A 20,935-nucleotide genomic window follows, 5' to 3' on the forward strand; every position below is an offset into this window, starting at 1 on the left:
AATCTTGGTTGACCGAGAGTCGTCTGTACTTTCGACCAATCGATTGGTCGAAATTAAAAAGTAAAAAAAATGTGTATATATATATATATATATATCCTATGTGTTTTAATCAAATCAACTGTATGCACTGAGCTTGTCTGATGCTTTAAGTGCACTGTTTGATGAAATAATTAAGACACAGATAACTAGAGGGAATCGGACCGCAATTGATTTGATTGAGCCGGGCCGGGCTCAGACTTGCTGCGCCGTGTAAAAAAAGACAGCGAGGAACTGTGTGACCCGTTGTCTCTCTGTCCTCTCTGCTGCAGCGACCACCACAGAACATCAACAGTGTGTATCACACAGTCTCTGCTGCAGCGACCACCACAGAACATCAACAGTGTGTATCACTCCTCTCTGTTGCAGAGACCACCACAGAACATCAACAGTGTGTATCACTCCTCTGTTGCAGAGACCACCACAGAACATCAACAGTGTGTATCACTCCTCTCTGCTGCAGCGACCACCACAGAACATCAACAGTGTGTATCACACTGTCTCTGCTGCAGAGACCACCACAGAACATCAACAGTGTTTATAACACTGTCTCTGCTGCAGCGACCACCACAGAACATCAACAGTGTGTATCACACTGTCTCTGCTGCAGCGACCACCACAGAGCATCAACAGTGTGTATCACACTGTCTCTGCTGCAGCGACCACCACAGAACATCAACAGTGTGTATCACACAGTCTCTGCTGCAGCGACCACCACAGAACATCAACAGTGTGTATCACTCCTCTCTTCTGCAGCAACCACCACAGAACATCAACAGTGTGTATCACACTGTCTCTGCTGCAGAGACCACCACAGAACATCAACAGTGTGTATCACACTGTCTCTGCTGCAGCGACCACCACAGAACATCAACAGTGTGTATCACACTGTCTCTGCTGCAGCGACCACCACAGAGCATCAACAGTGTGTATCACACTGTCTCTGCTGCAGCGACCACCACAGAACATCAACAGTGTTTATCACACTGTCTCTGCTGCAGCGACCACCACAGAACATCAACAGTGTGTATCACTCCTATCTGCTGCAGTGACCACCACAGAACATCAACAGTGTGTATCACACTGTCCGTGTTGCTGAACTGCTACATAATTAGTCATTTTTGATTGAAAAGTTCCGTTACCAAAATCCCTAATTTATTTAGGAAAATATCCCCTCAACCCCTTGCTCTCTTTATGTGACGTGTGTGCATCGAATGCACGCGACCAATAGGGCCTGACCGTTAAAGCATGTCATAATCACATGAATAAATTGGTTATAACAAACTCTGAACACCGGAACACATGTGACAGCAAAACGGATGCAGAGGACGTGACTGGAAACAGGGGAATGTTTTACTGGTTGCTCAGGAGGTAAAGGGGAAGTCAGATGTGTGGAATACATCTGACTAGTTGTGGAAAATACTGGAGATCAAGAAAAAGAAGGTAAGGAGCCAGCACTGCCTGCATATTATCTGTGCCATACAGGTGCTGTTAGATTACAATATATATTTTTAGGACCGTTTGGAACAATGTAAACAACACTAAATAAATTATAAGAGTACCAGAGAGCCTGTGATCTGTTTGCTTTTTAATTTTTTAATTAAATTTTTTAAATAGACTAAAAACAGTCGCATGTTTATTTATCATACAGTAAGTCATATACTGTAAGTATTGCATTTTATTTATATTTTTTAAGTAGGATCCCCATTAGCCAACGAAGTATAGGCCTAAGTTACGGTATTAAGTCTTAACAGGATGAGCTCTGAGGCCTACAGCTCGATGGTGGTTATACAAGGCTGCTATACTAAGCCTACTAATGATAATGACATTATTTATTATAATGATGATCAAAATAATAGTAATAATAACGAAGGAGGAGATCAAGAGAAAGGTGGGTTTATTATTATAAATATCTGACCATTTGGAACAGTGACACTAAATAACACTAAATAACAGTATACTACAACACTAAATAACAGTACACTACAACACTAAATAACAGTACACTACAACACTAAATAACAGTACACTACGACACTAAATAACAGTACACTACGACACTAAATAACAGTACACTACAACACTAAATAACAGTACACTACAACACTAAATAACAGTAAACTACAACACTAAATAACAGTACACTACAACACTAAATAACAGTACACTACAACACTAAATAACAGTACACTACAACACTAAATAACAGTACACTACAACACTAAATAACAGTACACTACAACACTAAATAACAGTACACTACAACACTAAATAACAGTACACTACGACACTGAGTAACAGTACACTACAACACTAAATCGAGAGCATCCTGGCGGGCTGTATCACCGCCTGGTACGGCAACTGCTCCGCCCTCAACCGTAAGGCTCTCCAGAGGGTAGTGAGGTCTGCACAACGCATCACCGGGGGCAAACTACCTGCCCTCCAGGACACCTACACCACCCGATGTTACAGGAAGGCCATAAAGATCATCAAGGACATCAACCACCCGAACCACTGCCTGTTCACCCCGCTATCATCCAGAAGGCGAGGTCAGTACAGGTGCATCAAAGCTGGGACTGAGAGACTGAAAAACAGCTTCTATCTCAAGGCCATCAGACTGTTAAACAGCCACCACTAACATTGAGTGGCTGCTGCCAACACGCTGTCATTGACACTGACCCAACTCCAGCCACTTTAATAATGGGAATTGATGGGAAATGATGTAAATATATCACTAGCCACTTTAAACAATGCTACCTTATATAATGTTACTTACCCTACATTATTCATCTCATATGCATATGTATATACTGTACTCTAGATCATCGACTGCATTCTTATGTCACTAGCCACTTTAACTATGCCACTTTGTTTACTTTGTCTACATACTCATCTCATATGTATATACTGTACTCGATACCATCTACTGTATGCTGCTCTGTACCATCACTCATTCATATATCCTTATGTACATATTCCTTATCCCCTTACACTGTGTATAAGACAGTAGTTTTGGAATTGTTAGTTAGATTACTTGTTGGTTATCACTGCATTGTCGGAACTAGAAGCACAAGCATTTCGCTACACTCGCATTAACATCTGCTAACCATGTGTATGTGACAAATAAAATTTGATTGATTTGATTTAAATAACAGTACACTACAACACTAAATAACAGTACACTACAACACTAAATAACAGTACACTACAACACTAAATAACAGTACACTACAACACTAAATAACAGTACACTACAACACTAAATAACAGTACACTACAACACTAAATAACAGTACACTACAACACTAAATAACAGTACACTACAACACTAAATAACAGTACACTACGACACTAAATAACAGTACACTACGACACTAAATAACAGTACACTACAACACTAAATAACAGTACACTACAACACTAAATATACAACACTAAATAACAGTACACTACGACACCAAATAACAGTACACTACAACACTAAATAGCAGTACACTACAACACTAAATAGCAGTACACTACAACACTAAATAACAGTACACTACAACACTAAATAACAGTACACTACAACACTAAATAACAGTACACTACAACACTAAATAACAGTACACTACAACACTAAATAACAGTACACTACAACACTAAATAACAGTACACTACGACACTAAATAACAGTACACTACAACACTAAATAACAGTACACTACAACACTAAATAACAGTACACTACAACACTAAATAACAGTACACTACAACACTAAATAACAGTACACTACAACACTAAATAACAGTACACTACAACACTAAATAACAGTACACTACAACACTAAATAGCAGTACACTACAACACTAAATAACAGTACACTACAACACTAAATAAATGTTAATTATACCAGAGAGACTGTTCTTGTAAAGCCTGTTATTTATCAGACATTGTGGTTGCTTGAGGCTTGGTGCTCACGGAATCCCTAGGCTATTAAACAAACACTCAAAACAGATATATGTGTGTGTGTGTGTGTGTGTATATATATGGATGGATGATTTATAAAGCCAGGCACATTTAACAGTTAGGCTATTCTCACTATTCTTAGGCAAAAGGCTGCTTTCTCGTCTCCTAATTCCACTGCTGCCTCTGTCTCGGTCTCTCCCAGCAGCATCACTTCCCCCTGTCTCTCCCAGCAGCAGCATCACTTCCCCCTGTCTCCCCCAGCAGCAGCATCACTTCCCCCTGTCTCCCCCAGCAGCAGCATCACTTCCCCCTGTCTCCCCCATCAGCAGCATCACTTCCCCCTGTCTCTCCCAGCAGCAGCATCACTTCCCCCTGTCTCTCCCAGCAGCAGCATCACTTCCCTCTGTCTCTCCCAGCAGCAGCATCACTTCCCCCTGTCTCTCCCAGCAGCAGCATCACTTCCCCCTGTCTCTCCCAGCAGCAGCATCACTTCCCCCTGTCTCTCCCAGCAGCAGCATCACTTCCCTCTGTCTCTCCAGCAGCAGCATCACTTCCCCCTGTCTCTCCCAGCAGCAGCATCACTTCCCCCTGTCTCTCCCAGCAGCAGCATCACTTCCCCCTGTCTCTCCCAGCAGCAGCATCACTTCCCTCTGTCTCTCCCAGCAGCAGCATCACTTCCCCCTGTCTCTCCCAGCAGCAGCATCACTTCCCCCTGTCTCTCCCAGCAGCAGCATCACTTCCCTCTGTCTCTCCCAGCAGCAGCATCACTTCCCCCTGTCTCCCCCAGCAGCAGCATCACTTCCCCCTGTCTCTCCCAGCAGCAGCATCACTTCCCCTGTCTCTCCCAGCAGCAGCATCACTTCCCTCTGTCTCTCCCAGCAGCAGCATCACTTCCCCCTGTCTCTCCCAGCAGCAGCATCACTTCCCCCTGTCTCTCCCAGCAGCAGCATCACTTCCCCTGTCTCTCCCAGCAGCAGCATCACTTCCCCTGTCTCTCCCAGCAGCAGCATCACTTCCCCCTGTCTCTCCCAGCAGCAGCATCACTTCCCCTGTCTCTCCCAGCAGCAGCATCACTTCCCCCTGTCTCTCCCAGCAGCAGCATCACTTCCCCCTGTCTCTCCCAGCAGCAGCATCACTTCCCCCTGTCTCTCCCAGCAGCAGCATCACTTCCCCCTGTCTCTCCCAGCAGCAGCATCACTTCCCCCTGTCTCTCCCAGCAGCAGCATCACTTCCCCCTGTCTCTCCCAGCAGCAGCATCACTTCCCTCTGTCTCTCCCAGCAGCAGCATCACTTCCCCCTGTCTCTCCCAGCAGCAGCATCACTTCCCTCTGTCTCTCCCAGCAGCAGCATCACTTCCCCCTGGCTGATTTCTCGTCTCCTAATTCCACTGCTGCCTCTGCCACATTGTTCTCAACACCAAGATGCTTTGCTATTATTTCATTTTTGCTATTATTTCATTTTTGCTATTTCATTTTTTGCTATTATTTCATTTTTGCTATTTCATTTTTTGCTATTTCATTTTTTGCTATTATTTCATTTTTCTTAAATTTAGCTAGGCAAGTCAGTTAAGAACAAGTTCTTATTTACAATGACGGCCTACTGGGGAACAGTGGGTTAACTGGGTCAGAACGACAGATTTTTACCTTGTCAGCTCGGGGATTCGATCCAACAACCTTTCTGGCCCAACGCTCGAACCACTAGGCCACCTGTTGCCCCATTATGCACGTAGCAACATGGTCTCGGAAAAGGCGCCAATTCAACAGTGCGCTGATGTTTCAGAACTGTGGACAGCGACCACTATACAACGCTGGAAAAAGCTTATTTGTTATGAAATAATAATATTTTTATTAGTGTTGCACCATTTGTTCGTACATAATATAACCATATACAATTTCAGTAGCACATTTCTTAGATTTCTGGACTGTGCCATCCCCACGGCCTCCACAATGAATCGGTCCACTCAGACAGGAGCCAATCAGATGGCCTCCACAATGGATCAGTCCACTCAGACAGGAGCCAATTAGACAGGTGTCTTGTGCACCATGATAAAAAAAAAAAGAAAGGTGTAGCTATATGCTGGACTAAAGAAATCTTGGTCGACCAACAGCCTGGCGACCTGCATTTTTCATATAGAAACACATTTTTTTTTTTTTGTTAAAAATGTTTCCTGTTACAAAATGTTTTGCTACAGTGTGCAATAATGAATACTAGGCTGACAGCTTGGGATTGTCCTGCATCTTGTAGCCCCTGCTTTACTGCACGTAGGCCCAGTTGTTAGTGTGTAAAGACATTCCAAGCATGCTTAATAAAGTCACTCAGCACACTTCCTCAACCTGCCTCTTCATAGTGGTGGCATTATGTCGCCAGCAACAAGCCCATTGTATTCTGTGGAGTGCCTGGGAATATGCAGCCTAGCTACTGGCACAAAGGAAGAGACTCAAGTCTCCTCCTACCCCATTTCCACAATTTGTATCACACTCATTCATACATTGTTAAGAGGTGTTTAAAATACCTTTTTAACTTTCTCTGCGTGAGAGTGTGGTCTGTTTTGATTTGTGGTCACAGTGTCGTGTGTGTGTGTGTGTGTGCCACCAGCAGCAGGATTGTTTTCTCTTTCAGTATGGTTTCATCTTTATTTATAGTATCATGTATCTGAGATCTACTGGGTCTGACATGACAATGCTGTCTAAAGTGGCCATGGTATCTGTGAATGATGGCTATGGTATGCAGTATCTGTGAATGATGGCTATGGTATATAGTGTCTGTGAATGATGGCTATGGTATAGAGTCTGTGAATGATGGCTATGGTATATAGTATCTGTGAATGATGGCTATGGTATATAGTATCTGTGAATGATGGCTATGGTATATAGTGTCTGTGAATGATGGCTATGGTATAGTGTCTGTGAATGATGGCTATGGTATATAGTATCTGTGAATGATGGCTATGGTATATAGTGTCTGTGAATGATGGCTATGGTATATAGTGTCTGTGAATGATGGCTATGGTATATAGTGTCTGTGAATGATGGCTATGGTATAGTGTCTGTGAATGATGGCTATGGTATAGTGTCTGTGAATGATGGCTATGGTATAGTGTCTGTGAATGATGGCTATGGTATAGTGTCTGTGAATGCTGGCTATGGTATATAGTGTCTGTGAATGCTGGCTATGGTATATAGTGTCTGTGAATGATGGCTATGGTATACCGTGTCTGTGAATGATGGCTATGGTATACAGTGTCTGTGAATGATGGCTATGGTATATAGTGTCTGTGAATGCTGGCTATGGTATATAGTGTCTGTGAATGATGGCTATGGTATATAGTGTCTGTGAATGCTGGCTATGGTATATAGTGTCTGTGAATGCTGGCTATGGTATATAGTGTCTGTGAATGATGGCTATGGTATATAGTGTCTGTGAATGATGGCTATGGTATATAGTGTCTGTGAATGCTGGCTATGGTATATAGTGTCTGTGAATGCTGGCTATGGTATATAGTGTCTGTGAATGCTGGCTATGGTATATAGTGTCTGTGAATGCTGGCTATGGTATACAGTGTCTGTAAATGATGGCTATGGTATACAGTGTCTGTGAATGATGGCTATGGTATATAGTGTCTGTGAATGCTGGCTATGGTATATAGTGTCTGTGAATGATGGCTATGGTATATAGTGTCTGTGAATGCTGGCTATGGTATATAGTGTCTGTGAATGCTGGCTATGGTATATAGTGTCTGTGAATGATGGCTATGGTATAGTGTCTGTGAATGCTGGCTATGGTATATAGTGTCTGAATGCTGGCTATGGTATATAGTGTCTGTGAATGCTGGCTATGGTATATAGTGTCTGTGAATGATGGCTATGGTATATAGTGTCTGTGAATGATGGCTATGGTATATAGTGTCTGTGAATGCTGGCTATGGTATATAGTGTCTGTGAATGCTGGTGCAGTGTCCGTATGGTTTTTTAGTTTCAGTATCTGTGAATTTGAGCTACTTTGAGATTCCCTGGTTGGGATTGACTTTGCTTGCTAGGATACAGTCAGTATGAGTAGCTATCTGAGAATGAGATGTACAGTAGTGGTCTGGTTCATTGTGACAATGCTGGCTTGGATACAGTGTAGGCTACAGAAGCTATCCAGAGATGTAGCCTAGTGGTGTAGTTGTGACAATACTGACTTTAGGGCATGTGGCTCAGCAGATCCCATCTCTCTTTCGCTGCATTGCAGGAGCCATGCAAATAAATAAATAAAACCATCGCTCCTCAACACCTCAGCTGGCTCTGGTGCAGATCACCCTGAGATCCCTCTCTCCTCTCTTTCCCCTCTCCCTTTTTACCTCCCCCTGTCCCCACTCTCCCTTCTTCCCTCTCCCCTGTCCCCACTCTCCCTTCTTCCCTGTCCCCCCTCTCCCTTCTTCCCTCTCCCCTGTCCCCCTCTCCCTTCTTCCCTCTCCCCTGTCCCCACTCTCCCTTCTTCCCTGTCCCCGCCTCTCCCTTCTTCCCTCTCCCCTGTCCCCACTCTCCCTTCTTACCTCTCACTGTCCCCCTCTCCTTCTTCCCTCTCCCCTGTCCCCCTGTCCCCTCTCCCTTCTTACCTGTCCCCCTATCCCTTCTTACCCCTCTCCCCTGTCCCCCTATCCCTTCTTACCCCTCTCCCCTGTCCCCCTCTCCTTCTTACCCCTCTCCCCTGTCCCCCTCTCCCTTCTTCCCTCTCCTGTCCCCCTCTCCCTTCTTCCCTCTCCTGTCCCCCTCTCCCTTCTTCCCTCTCCTGTCCCCCTCTCCCTTCTTCCCTCTCCCCTGTCCCCCTCTCCCTTCTTCCCTCCCTTCCCCTCTGTCCCCCTCTCCCTTCTTCCTTCTCCCCTGTCCCCGTCTCCCTTCTTACCCCTCTCCTTGAGACAATGAAGCAGTATCTGCAGCAGTATTTAGCGTAGGCGGCTGAACTAGGGTCCTTTTTAGCAGTGGTGTAAAGTACTTAATTAAAAATACTTTAAAGTACTACTTTAGTCGTTTTTTTGGGTATCTGTACTTTACTATTTATATTTTTGACTACTTCACTACATTTTCCCTGACACATGGACTTGTAACATTTTCAGTGCTTAGCAGGACAGGAAAATGGTCAAATTCACACACTTATCAAGAGAACATCCCTGGTCATCTCTACTGCCTCTGATCTGGAGGACTCACTAAACAGAGAACATCCCTACTGCCTCTGATCTGGAGGACTCACTAAACAGAGAACATCCCTACTGCCTCTGATCTGGAGGACTCACTAAACAGAGAACATCCCTGGTCATCCCTACTGCCTCTGATCTGGAGGACTCACTAAACAGAGAACATCCCTACTGCCTCTGATCTGGAGGACTCACTAAACACACAAGCTTTGTTTGTAAATGATGTCTGAATGTTGGAGTGTGGCTTTGGCATGTGGCTTTCCGTAAGTCAATAAAAAAACAAGGAGATGGTGCCGTCTGGTTTGCTTAATATAAGGAAATGTAAATTATTTATACTTTTACTTTTGATACTTAAGTATATTTTAAACCAAAATACTTTTATACTTTTACTCAAGTAGAATTTTACTGGGTGACTTTTACTTGAGTCATTTCCTATTATAGTATCTTTACTTTTACTCAAGTAGAATTTTACTGGGTGACTTTTACTTGAGTCATTTTCTATTATAGTATCTTTACTTTTACTCAAGTATGACAGTTGAGTACTTTTTCCACCACTGCTTTAAGTATGACCTAAAGTATAAAGTTATGTAGCTCAGTAGATACAAGTCAGCCTGCAAAGTAAACACTTATAAGGTAGCTAAGATAAATATGACTAAACTAGAAAAGGTACATTTTCTGAACATTTTTGGGCTTGCTTCAGTTGAATTAACATCTTTGGAGCCTACCATAGCCACTCGATCTTTGCTATATTGAATGAGCGAAACGTATTTGGTTGTAATATTGCAATGTTTTACATCAAGGGTGGTCGTCCATCCTCCAGGAGAGATAATGGGGGGTCGCCCATCCTCCAGGAGAGATAATGGGTGGTCGTCCATCCCCCAGGAGAGATAATGGGGGGTCGTCCATCCTCCAGGAGAGATAATGGGTGGTCGCCCATCCTCCAGGAGAGATAATGGGCGGTCGTCCATCCCCCAGGAGAGATAATGGGTGGCCGTCCATCCTCCAGGAGAGATAATGGGTGGTCGTCCATCCTCCAGGAGAGATAATGGGTGGTCGTCCATCCCCCAGGAGAGATAATGGGTGGCCGTCCATCCTCCAGGAGAGATAATGGGTGGTCGTCCATCCTCCAGGAGAGATAATGGGTGGTCGTCCATCCTCCAGGAGAGATAATGGGGGGTCGTCCATCCTCCAGGAGAGATAATGGGCGGTTGTCCATCCTCCAGGAGAGATAATGGGGGGTCGTCCATCCTCCAGGAGAGATAATGGGCGGTCGTCCATCCTCCAGGACAGCTAATGGATGGTCGTCCATCCTCCAGGATAGATAATGGGTGGTCATCCATCCTCCAGGAGAGATAATGGGCGGTCGTCCATCCTCCAGGAGAGATAATGGGCGGTCGTCCATCCTCCAGGACAGCTAATGGATGGTCGTCCATCCTCCGGGAGAGATAATGGGCGGTCGTCCGTCCTCCGGGAGAGATAATGGGCGGTCCTCCGGGAGAGATAATGGGCGGTCGTCCGTCCTCCGGGAGAGATAATGGGCGGTCGTCCGTCCTCCGGGAGAGATAATGGGCGGCCGTCCGTCCTCCGGGAGAGATAATGGGCGGTCGACCATCCTCCGGGAGAGATAATGGGCGGTCGACAATCCTCCAGGAGAGATAATGAGTGTACAGGGTTTTAGTCCAGGCCCCCTCTAAACAAACCACATTTTAGGAATGATCTGCTCAACCGGACCTTGATAAACTGTCTCTGATGTGTTTTGAGCAGGGCTTGATCAAAAGCCTGCACACCCAGCAGCTCTCCAGCTGACCACGTGTTTTATACAGGTGCCTAAAAGGTGTTCTACTTTGTGGGGGAGTTAAGTGCTCAACCACAGGAGATGGTTAATGGGATCCGTCTACCACATTACGCATACTTTTTTTTTTATATGTACAAGTTGAAGTCGGAAGTTTACATACACCTTGGCCAAATACATTTAAACTCAGTTTTTTTCACAATTCCTGACATTTAATCTTCGTCAAAAAGTATTGTCTTAGGTCAGTTAGGATCACCACTTTATTTTAAGAATGTGAAAGGTCAGAATAATAGTAGAGAGTGATTTATTTCAGCTTGTATTTCTTTCATCACATTCCCAGTGGGTCAGAAGTTTACATACACTCAATTAGTATTTGGTAGCATTGCCTTTATATTGTTTAACTTGGGTCAAATGTTTCGGGTTGCCTTCCACAAGGTTCCCACAATAAATTGGCCCATTCCTCCTGACAGAGCTGGTGTAACTGAGTCAGGTTTGTAGGCCTCCCATTTTTCAGTTCTGCCCACAATTTTTCTATGGGATTGAGGTCAGGGCTTTGTGATGGCCACTCCAATACCTTGACTTTGTTGTCCTTAAGCCATTTTTCCACAACTTTGGAAGTATGCTTGGGGTCATTGTCCATTTGGAAGACCCATTTGCAACCAAGCTTTAATTTCTTGACTGATGTCTTGAGATGTTGCTTCAATATATCCACATAATTTTCCTTCCACGTGATGCCATCTATTTTGTGAAATGCACCAGTCCCTCCTGCAGCAAAGCACCCCAACAACATGATGCTGCCACCCCCATGCTTCACGGTTGGGATGGTGTTCTTCGGCTTGCAAGCCTCACCCTTTTTCCTCCAAACATAACGATGGTCATTATGTCCAAACAGTTCTATTTTTGTTTCATCAGACCAGAGGACATTTCTCCAAAAAGTATGATCTTTGTCCCCATGTGCAGTTGCAAACCGTAGTCTGGCTTTTTTATGGCAGTTTTGGAGCAGTAGTTTCTTCCTTGCTGAGCGGCCTTTCAGGTTATGTCGATATAGGACTCGTTTTACTGTGGATATAGATACTTTTGTAGCTGTTTCCTCCAGCATCTTCACAAGGTCCTTTGCTGTTGTTCTGGGATTGAAGGCGTCTCCTTCCTGAGCGGTATGGAAATTGCTCCCAAGGATGAACCAAACTTGTGGATGTCAACAATTATTTTTTGGCTGATTTCTTTTGATTTTCCCATGATATCAAGCAAAGAGGCACTGAGTTTGAAGGTAGGCCTTGAAATACATCCACAGGTACACCTCCAATTGACTCAAATTATGTCAATTAGCTTATCAGAAGCTTCTAAAGCCATGACATAATTTTCTGGAATTTTCCAAGCTGTTTAAAGGCACAGTCAACTTAGTGTATGTAAACGTCTGACCCACTGGAATTGTGATACATTGAATTATAAGTGAAATCATCGGTCTGTAAACAACAGTTTGAAAAAATTTTGCTTGCTAAAACTATTTGTTAACAAGAAATTTGTGGAATGGTTGAAAAACGAGTTTTAATGACTCCAACCTAAGTGTATGTCAACTTCTGACTTCAACTGTATATATATACAGTTGAAGTCAGAAGTTGACATAGAATGTCAACAATTGGCGGCATCTCTATAGTACAGTCTCTCTCTCTCTCTCTCTCTATATATATATATATAGAGTGAGAGAGACTGTACCATAGAGATGCCGCCAATTGTTGGTCATGGAAATGTGGTTAAAAATCATGGAGAATTCCATCTGTCAAAATGTGTATGAACCCCTGATACAAGGAAAACCGCTAATTCGTCACGGGCCGATCCGTGATAGGCACGTCTAAAATACTGGCACAATTGTGTGGTGTTGATTTTTTTTGGGGGGGGGGGGGGGGGGGGCGTTTCTGAAATGTATTTTTAGATATTGAGGCTTGAAAATGTATTTTGCTAAATGAGTACATCTAAAGCCTGGGGGCTACTGACACTAATTGGAGTGATGATGATGAAAATAAGGATTTATTTCTACAGAGTGCAGCTATGGAGGAGACCGTCATATGGGAACAGCACACAGTAACTCTACACAGGGTGAGTAGTGCATAGGATACCTCTACCTCTCCTTGTCTCTCTCTCTCCTTCCTCCTGGTCTCTCTCTCCTTGTCTCTCTCTCTCCTTGTATCTCTCTCTCCTTCTCTCTCTCTCTCCTTCTATCTCTCTCTCCTTCTCTCTCTCTCTCCTTCTCTCTCTCTCCCCTATCTCTGTGGGATGGTTGAAACCCCTATCTCTGTGGGATGGTTGAAACCCCTATCTCTGTGGGATGGTTGAAACCCCTATCTCTGTGGGATGGTTGAAACCCCTATCTCTGTAGGATGGTTGAAACCCCTATCTCTGTGGGATGGTTGAAACCCCTCTATCTCTGTGGGATGGTTGAAACCCCTCTATCTATGTGGGATGGTTGAAACCCCTCTATCTCTGTTGGATGGTTGAAAATCCCTATCTCTGTGGGATGGTTGAAACCCCTCTATCTCTGTGGGATGGTTGAAACCCCTCTATCTCTGTGGGATTGTTGAAACACCTATCTCTATCTCTATCTCTGTGGGATGGTTGAAACCCCTATCTCTGTCTCTGTGGGATGGTTGAAACACCTATCTCTATCTCTGTGGGATGGTTGAAACCCCTATCTCTATCTCTGTGGGATGGTTGAAACCCCTATCTATATCTCTGTGGGATGGTTGAAACCCCTATCTCTATCTCTGTGGGATGGTTGAAACCCCTATCTCTGTAGGATGGTTGAAACCCCTATCTCTGTAGGATGGTTGAAACCCCTATCTCTGTGGGATGGTTGAAACCCCTCTATCTCTGTGGGATGGTTGAAACCCCTCTATCTCTGTGCCCTAGCCTCCCTCCATTTTGTCCTTCTTCCCTGCTCCCTCCATCTTCTTTTCCTCCTGCCTCCACTAGTCAGCATGCTGCAAGCCGTACACGTACAGTATGCTCACTGAACACACAATAACAGGACCTTGTTCATTAGGCACCAAATGGAATAAAACTGACTGAAGCGGGGAGGGACTACCAGGACTTGTCCAATAAGAAGCAAGCATTCAGGATTCTGCTCTGTATACAAGGACAAGACGCACCTTAATGAACGTTGGCCGTGCTCAGTAAAACACCTGCTGTCGACGTTATGATTCAACGTGTAAAATCGTCTTGAGATGAATAGAAAATGGCCGATGTTCTGTGTTCATAGGCGATAGGACGCTGCTTTTAACCACTCGTCGACACGGTCCGTTTTGCCCTTTTTTAAAAAAAGTGTTCATGATTCTTCCACCAGGATGTAGAGCATAAGGTCACAACTTGACCTTCCATACAGGCCAAGGGTCCGGGCATATGAACACAACAAGCATAGATTGTCAATACAAATCACTGTCTGTCATGTCCCCCTCCTACACTCCTCCTATTTCCTTGTCTGTCCATTTCACCTTCACCTAATGTAGAAACTGTAAATAACTCGGTCACTGTTTTGAAGAGGATAAACGGTTGCAAGGTAGCTATGGTTATGAGGTTATCACTTAGTCTACCTCCAGACTTTAATTATCAGCAGAAACGGCTCACTTGTTAAATAGTAGATACCTTGCTAGCTGTTTACTACTCTCCCCTATCAAACCAATACAGTGCTTTGTTTAGAAGGTGACGTAGTAGTGGAATTGTTGGGACTGGAGAGGTCTGTGATATTTCTCAGTGGTTGTGATGAATACAGTTGTTGTGTTCTAACGTGCTTCTCTCTCTCTTTCTCTCTCTGTCTCTCTCTGTCTCTCTTTCTCTCGCTCTGTCTCTCTTTCTCTCGCTCTCTCTGGCTCTCTCTCTCTCTCTCTCTCTCTTTGTGAGGAATACTATTGTGTTCTGACGTCACACGCGAGTCTCCTGAGTCTCTCTCTCTGGGTCTCTGTATCACCAGGCACCAGGGTAGTCAGTGAACATGTCATTTTCCATCTCTGTGCAGGCACCAGGGTTTGGCTTTGGGATAGCCATCTCGGGAGGTCGGGATAACCCTCATTTTCAGAGTGGTGAGACCTCCATCGTTATCTCAGACGTCCTGAAGGGAGGTCCAGCCGAGGGCCTACTGCAGTAAGATCCTCCTCTCCTCTCTTGGGATGAGTTACCACATGGTTTGATATAAAGCTGAGGGATGTGGCTTGGAGAAAATGTAACCTCTCTCAAATTCATAGAAGGTGCTATGGATGGTGCAAAATTAAATTAAATAAATCTTTTTTTTTTTAAACATTTGGTTGTTTACAAAGACATTGTTTACATTGTTTTACAAGTCACTCTCTCCTCCTTTCCTTCCAGGGAGAATGACAGAGTCACGATGGTCAACGCCGTCTCCATGGACAACGTGGAACATGCATACGCAGTCCAGCAACTACGGAAAAGTGGAAAGAATGCTAAAATTGTGAGTATCTTTTTGAGGAACCCAAAGATGTAAAAGTCCTATGTTAAAGCCAGACTCAGTAAGTTAAAAAAAATGCAACTTTTTTGTTTGTTTGTTTAATATATCTTGAAATGGATAAAGGAAAGCTTCATTTGCCATTTGTGTCACTTCAAAGTGATACAAATTAAGTTTTTATGTGTTACGAGTACAGCAGGTTTGTTTATAAATTGTAGGTCGGAATTCTCCAGGTAATTATGATGCGTAGCTTATGTCAATGGTCCTTTTATAGCTCCTGTTTTCGGCCTATCTTTTCCTCTGATCCATCCACGACAACAGCAACACATCAACAATACAAATAGGCCGATCTATATCTCTCTTATTTTAAACAAGACTCAAAAATTTGATTTGAGTAAATATGGAATAAAAGTGTAATTTAGCTGACAAATCCTTGTGATTTATATATTGGCTCCTGGCTGTCTGCCTGTCCGTCTGTGCTATAGCAGTGCAGATTTGAAAACAATGGCCGGGAAAGTTCTGGAATGAAATGGGAATTGTGCGGTGATTTTTCATTCAGCAAGGGATTTTTATTATTTTCAACTTGCTAAGACTCGTCACTCACGGCTATTCTAGTGATAGTACCCACATGCTGCTCTGGACCGTGCCAAGGTCTGATAATCACGAGAGCCAGCTAGCTGTCCACTGCTGGTAAGCAACGCTAGTCAGCAAGCTAGCTAGCAAACAGCCGATAGATCCACACACGCATTGCTAAATGTGCATACCGGTGGTGTAGCCCTGCTATACTGCCAACTAAAACCTGCATTTACAGGTTTTATTTGGCAGTATAGAGTCACAACAAGAGAGACAACACTACGTAAAGAGAGACCTTACTCTGAAACTTTGCTGGAGTTGCTAGTTGTTTTCCTCTTGGATGTTGAGTTTGCTATGCTTTTGATGCCCATGCTTGTTTACATTGGGTCTTGCCCGGGTTTGTTTACATTGGGTCTTGCCCAGGTTTGTTTACATTGGGTCTTGCCCAGGTTTGTTTACATTGGGTCTTGCCCAGGTTTGTTTACATTGGGTCTTGCCCAGGTTTGTTTACACTAGGTCTTGCCCATGCTTGTTTACATTGGGTCTTGCCCGGGTTTGTTTACATTGGGTCTTGCCCGGGTTTGTTTACACTGGGTCTTGCCCGGGTTTGTTTACACTGGGTCTTGCCTGGGTTTGTTTTACATGATGTTTTGCCTGGGTTTTGTTTTGTCGCCCCAAACAAAACAAGGTGTAAAACGTTAACAAAATGACACAACTGACTGAGTCTGGCTTTAACACCGGTCCACTGATAGAATCCAGCTCTTACTTATGTATGAACGTCTGAATTGGGCAGTTCCTTTATATTTAATACCTGGAGCACAGCACGCTTGGGACTAACCTGTCATCTGCTAAAACCTGGGGGTCATATCTTAGCACCGCCAATTGGCATGGAATGCCCCAGAGGGAGAACTGGAAGTTTCGGGTATAATGTAGTGATATGGCTCTTACCACAGAATAAATTACAACAATTATTATGTATTAGATTTAGTCTCTATGGGGCTAATGTCTTGTCATGAGAGAGAGGGAGGGAGGGAGTTAGAGATTACATGGAAGGAACGGGGGGAAAGAAATGGGGGGGGGGGGATCTAGTGACATCGTGCTAAAGTTGCCTTCTTCCTCTTCAGACGATCAGACGGAAGCGGAAGGTGCATGTACCCATGAGTCGGCTGGGGGAGAGGGCGACCATGTCGGAGCATGATGATGAGGAGGAGGATGAGGAAGATAGCTACGACGAGGAGATATACGAGACGCGCTCCGCACGCAGCGGCCCCAGCGCCTACAGCGCTGTCGGTGGGGCCTCGGCCCGGCGCAGCGGGAGGAGTGCCGGAAGGCGGGACAAGGACAGAGAGCGGGAACGCAGTGGCTCACGGGAGAGGAGTCTCTCCCCGCGTGCCGACCGGCGCTCGCTCAACCAGCCCCCGCGACCCGCCAAAGTCACCCTCGTAAAGTCCCGAAAAAATGAAGGTGAGCATCACAAAGTTGGGATATGTGTTGTCTGGGTTAGGGTTAGTTGGGATATGTTGTCTAGTCGGGGTTAGGGTTAGTTGGGATATGTGTTGTCTAGTCGGGGTTAGGGTTAGTTGGGATATGTGTTGTTAGGGTTAGTTGGGATATGTTGTCTAGTCGGGTTTAGGGTTAGTTGGGATATGTGTTGTCGGGGTTAGGTGGGATATGTGTTAGGGTTAGTTGGGATATGTGTTGTCGGGGTTAGGGTTAGTTGGGATAGGTGTTGTCTAGTCGGGGTTAGGGTTAGTTGGGATATGTGTTGTCGGGATTAGGGTTAGTTGGGATATGTGGGGTTAGGGTTAGTTGGGATATGTGCTGTCGGGGTTAAGGTTAGTTGGGATGTGTGTTGTCGGGGTTAGTTGGGATATGTGTTGTTAGGGTTAGTTGGGATATGTCTAGTCGGGGTTAGGGTTAGTTGGGATATGTGTTGTTAGGGTTAGTTGGGATATGTGTTGTCAGGGTTAGGGTTAGTTGGGATGTGTGTTGTCGGGGTTAGTTGGGATGTGTGTTGTCGGGGTTAGTTGGGATATGTGTTCTCGGGGTTAGTTGGGATATGTGTTCTCGGGGTTAGAGTTAGTTGGGATATGTGTTGTCTAGTCGGGGTTAGGGTTAGTTGGGATATGTGTTGTCGGGTTAGGGTTAGTTGGGGTATGTTGTCTAGTCGGGGTTAGGGTTAGTTGGGATATGTTTTGTCAGGGTTAGTTGGGATATGTGTTGTCTAGTCGGGGTTAGGGTTAGTTGGGATATGTTTTGTCAGGGTTAGTTGGGATATGTGTTGTCTAGTCGGGGTTAGGGTTAGTTGGGATATGTGTTGTCTAGTCAGGGTTAGGGTTAGTTGGGATATGTGTTGTCGGGGTTAGGGTTAGTTGGGATATGTGTTGTCTAGTCGGGGTTAGGGTTAGTTGGGATATGTGTTGTTAGGGTTAGTTGGGATATGTTGTCGGGGTTAGTTGGGATATGTGTTGTCGGGGTTAGGGTTAGTTGGGATATGTGTTGTCTAGTCGGGGTTAGGGTTAGTTGGGATATGTGTTGTCGGGGTTAGGGTTAGTTGGGATATGTGTTGTCTAGTCGGGTTTAGGGTTAGTTGGGATATGTGTTGTCGGGGTTAGGGTTAGTTGGGATATGTTGTCAGGGTTAGGGTTAGGGGGATATGTTTAGTCGGGGTTAGGGTTAGGGGGGATATGTTGTCTAGTCGGAGTTAGGGTTAGTTGGGATATGTTGTCTAGTCGGGGTTAGGGTTAGTTGGGATATGTTGTCTAGTCGGGGTTAGGGTTAGTTGGGATATGTTGTCTAGTCGGGGTTAGGGTTAGTTGGGATATGTTTTGTCAGGGTTAGTTGGGATATGTGTTGTCGGGGTTAGGGTTAGTTGGGATATGTGTTGTCTAGTCAGGGTTAGGGTTAGTTGGGATATGTGTTGTCGGGGTTAGGGTTAGTTGGGATATGTTGTCGGGGTTAGTTGGGATATGTGTTGTCGGGGTTAGGGTTAGTTGGGATATGTGTTGTCAGGGTTAGGGTTAGGGGGATATGTGTTGTCTAGTCGGGGTTAGGGTTAGTTGGGATATGTGTTGTCTAGTCGGGGTTAGGGTTAGTTGGGATATGTTGTCTAGTCGGGGTTAGGGTTAGTTGGGATAAGGGTTAGGGTTAGTTGGGTTATGTGTTAGGGTTAGTTGGGATATGTGTTGTCTAGTCGGGGTTAGGGTTAGTTGGGATATGTGTTGTTAGGGTTAGTTGGGATATGTGTTGTCTAGTCGGGGTTAGGGTTAGTTGGGATATGTGTTGTTAGGGTTAGTTGGGATATGTTGTCTAGTCGGGGTTAGGGTTAGTTGGGATATGTGTTAGGGTTAGGGTTAGTTTGGTTATGTGTTAGGGTTAGTTGGGATATGTGTTAGGGTTAGTTGGGATATGGGTTAGGGTTAGTTGGGATACGTGTTAGGGTTAGTTGGGATATGTGTTAGGGTTAGGGTTAGTTGGGATATGTGTTAGGGTTAGTTGGGATATGTGTTAGGGTTAGTTGGGATATGTGTTAGGGTTAGTTGGGATATGTGTTAGGGTTAGGGTTAGTTGGGATATGTGTTAGGGTTAGGGTTAGTTGGGATATGTGTTAGGGTTAGGGTTAGTTGGGATATGTGTTAGGGTTAGGGTTAGTTGGGATATGTGTTAGGGTTAGGGTTAGTTGGGATGTGGGTTAGGGTTAGTTGGGATATGTGTTAGGGTTAGTTGGGATATGTGTTAGGGTTAGGGTTAGTTGGGATATGTGTTAGGGTTAGGGTTAGTTGGGATATGTTGTGTTGTCGGGGTTTCAAGTCTTATGTCACATGCACAAGTACAGTTTGTCTTAACTCAAAACCTAACAATTCAATAACAATGTATTACTATAAAAAAAACAGGAGAAATAAGAATAGGAAATATGAAATACACAATAAAGTCATTAAGTAAGCATAGTATATACAGGAAATATTTAAGCAATTCCAATAGCATATTAAAGATATATATACATACACATAAATATAGCGATGAATTCCAGACCGCCCACGTAGGAATGCGCGAGCTTTACAAAATAAATGTACACATACATGTTATTCAATCATCTCATCCAAACTGCTTGAGAGCGTCTGCGTAGCCAGGCGCCAAAACAGAACTTGCTTCTGCAAGTCCTGCCTCTCCCATCTACTCAGTGGTTTTTACAAGCATATTACCCACCTGGGTGATTGAAAGATGAACGAGGTCCACACTCCAGTCCAGTTGATACACCTTAAACTTGGTTGCCAACTGCCATATAAAATCCACAGAAGAAGAAGAAGAAACAAGGGGAGAACAGTCAAAGAAAACCAAACAAAAAAACAACCAGGTTTCCCCCTTCATCCATAGATCAGTTGCTGCAGTAGATAACACACGATTCTGTGCGACCCAAAATGTGTCAAAACTCCACGAAGATCCAGCAAAAAAAAAAAAAAGAAGGGGGACCATAATGCACCTCCGGCAAAATAACAACCCATGTTCATCTCCCATGACAAATTAGCTAGCTAAATGTGTTTTGACCTGTTCCCAAATAAATATACTTGGTTCACAGTTGGCCTTGGTATCCCAACCTGCGTGTCATGAACACATTCGGTGGGGATACACAAAATCAACATGCAAAACACGATCGAATAGGCGAGTAACTAAATCAAATTATACAATTATAATAAAAATGTCTTGGACAATTGTTCTTTCACTCTCTCTATTCATCTTCCCGCCCAAACACATCTCTACCTCTCTCTCTGTACTGCTAACATACTATGCTAACGTGTTAGTTATACTGTGCTAACATGCTAGCATTTTATAGCAAACCCTGAAGACATGCTAACATCTTACCATTACAATAACATTGGAGGTTAGCATCTTATAGCAAACCCTGAAGACATGCTAACCTCTCACCATTACAATTACATCGGAGGTTAGCATTTTATATCAAACC

General features: G+C 44.3%; 1 pseudogene; it reads left to right on the forward strand.

The window, feature by feature from the left end:
- The window catches only part of LOC115117279 (tight junction protein ZO-1-like), a 222,293-nt pseudogene that overhangs the window by 126,315 nt on the left and 75,043 nt on the right, over positions 1-20,935 (forward strand).

The sequence above is a fragment of the Oncorhynchus nerka genome, linkage group LG17 (assembly GCF_034236695.1).
Source record: "Oncorhynchus nerka isolate Pitt River linkage group LG17, Oner_Uvic_2.0, whole genome shotgun sequence".
NCBI lineage: Eukaryota > Metazoa > Chordata > Actinopteri > Salmoniformes > Salmonidae > Oncorhynchus > Oncorhynchus nerka.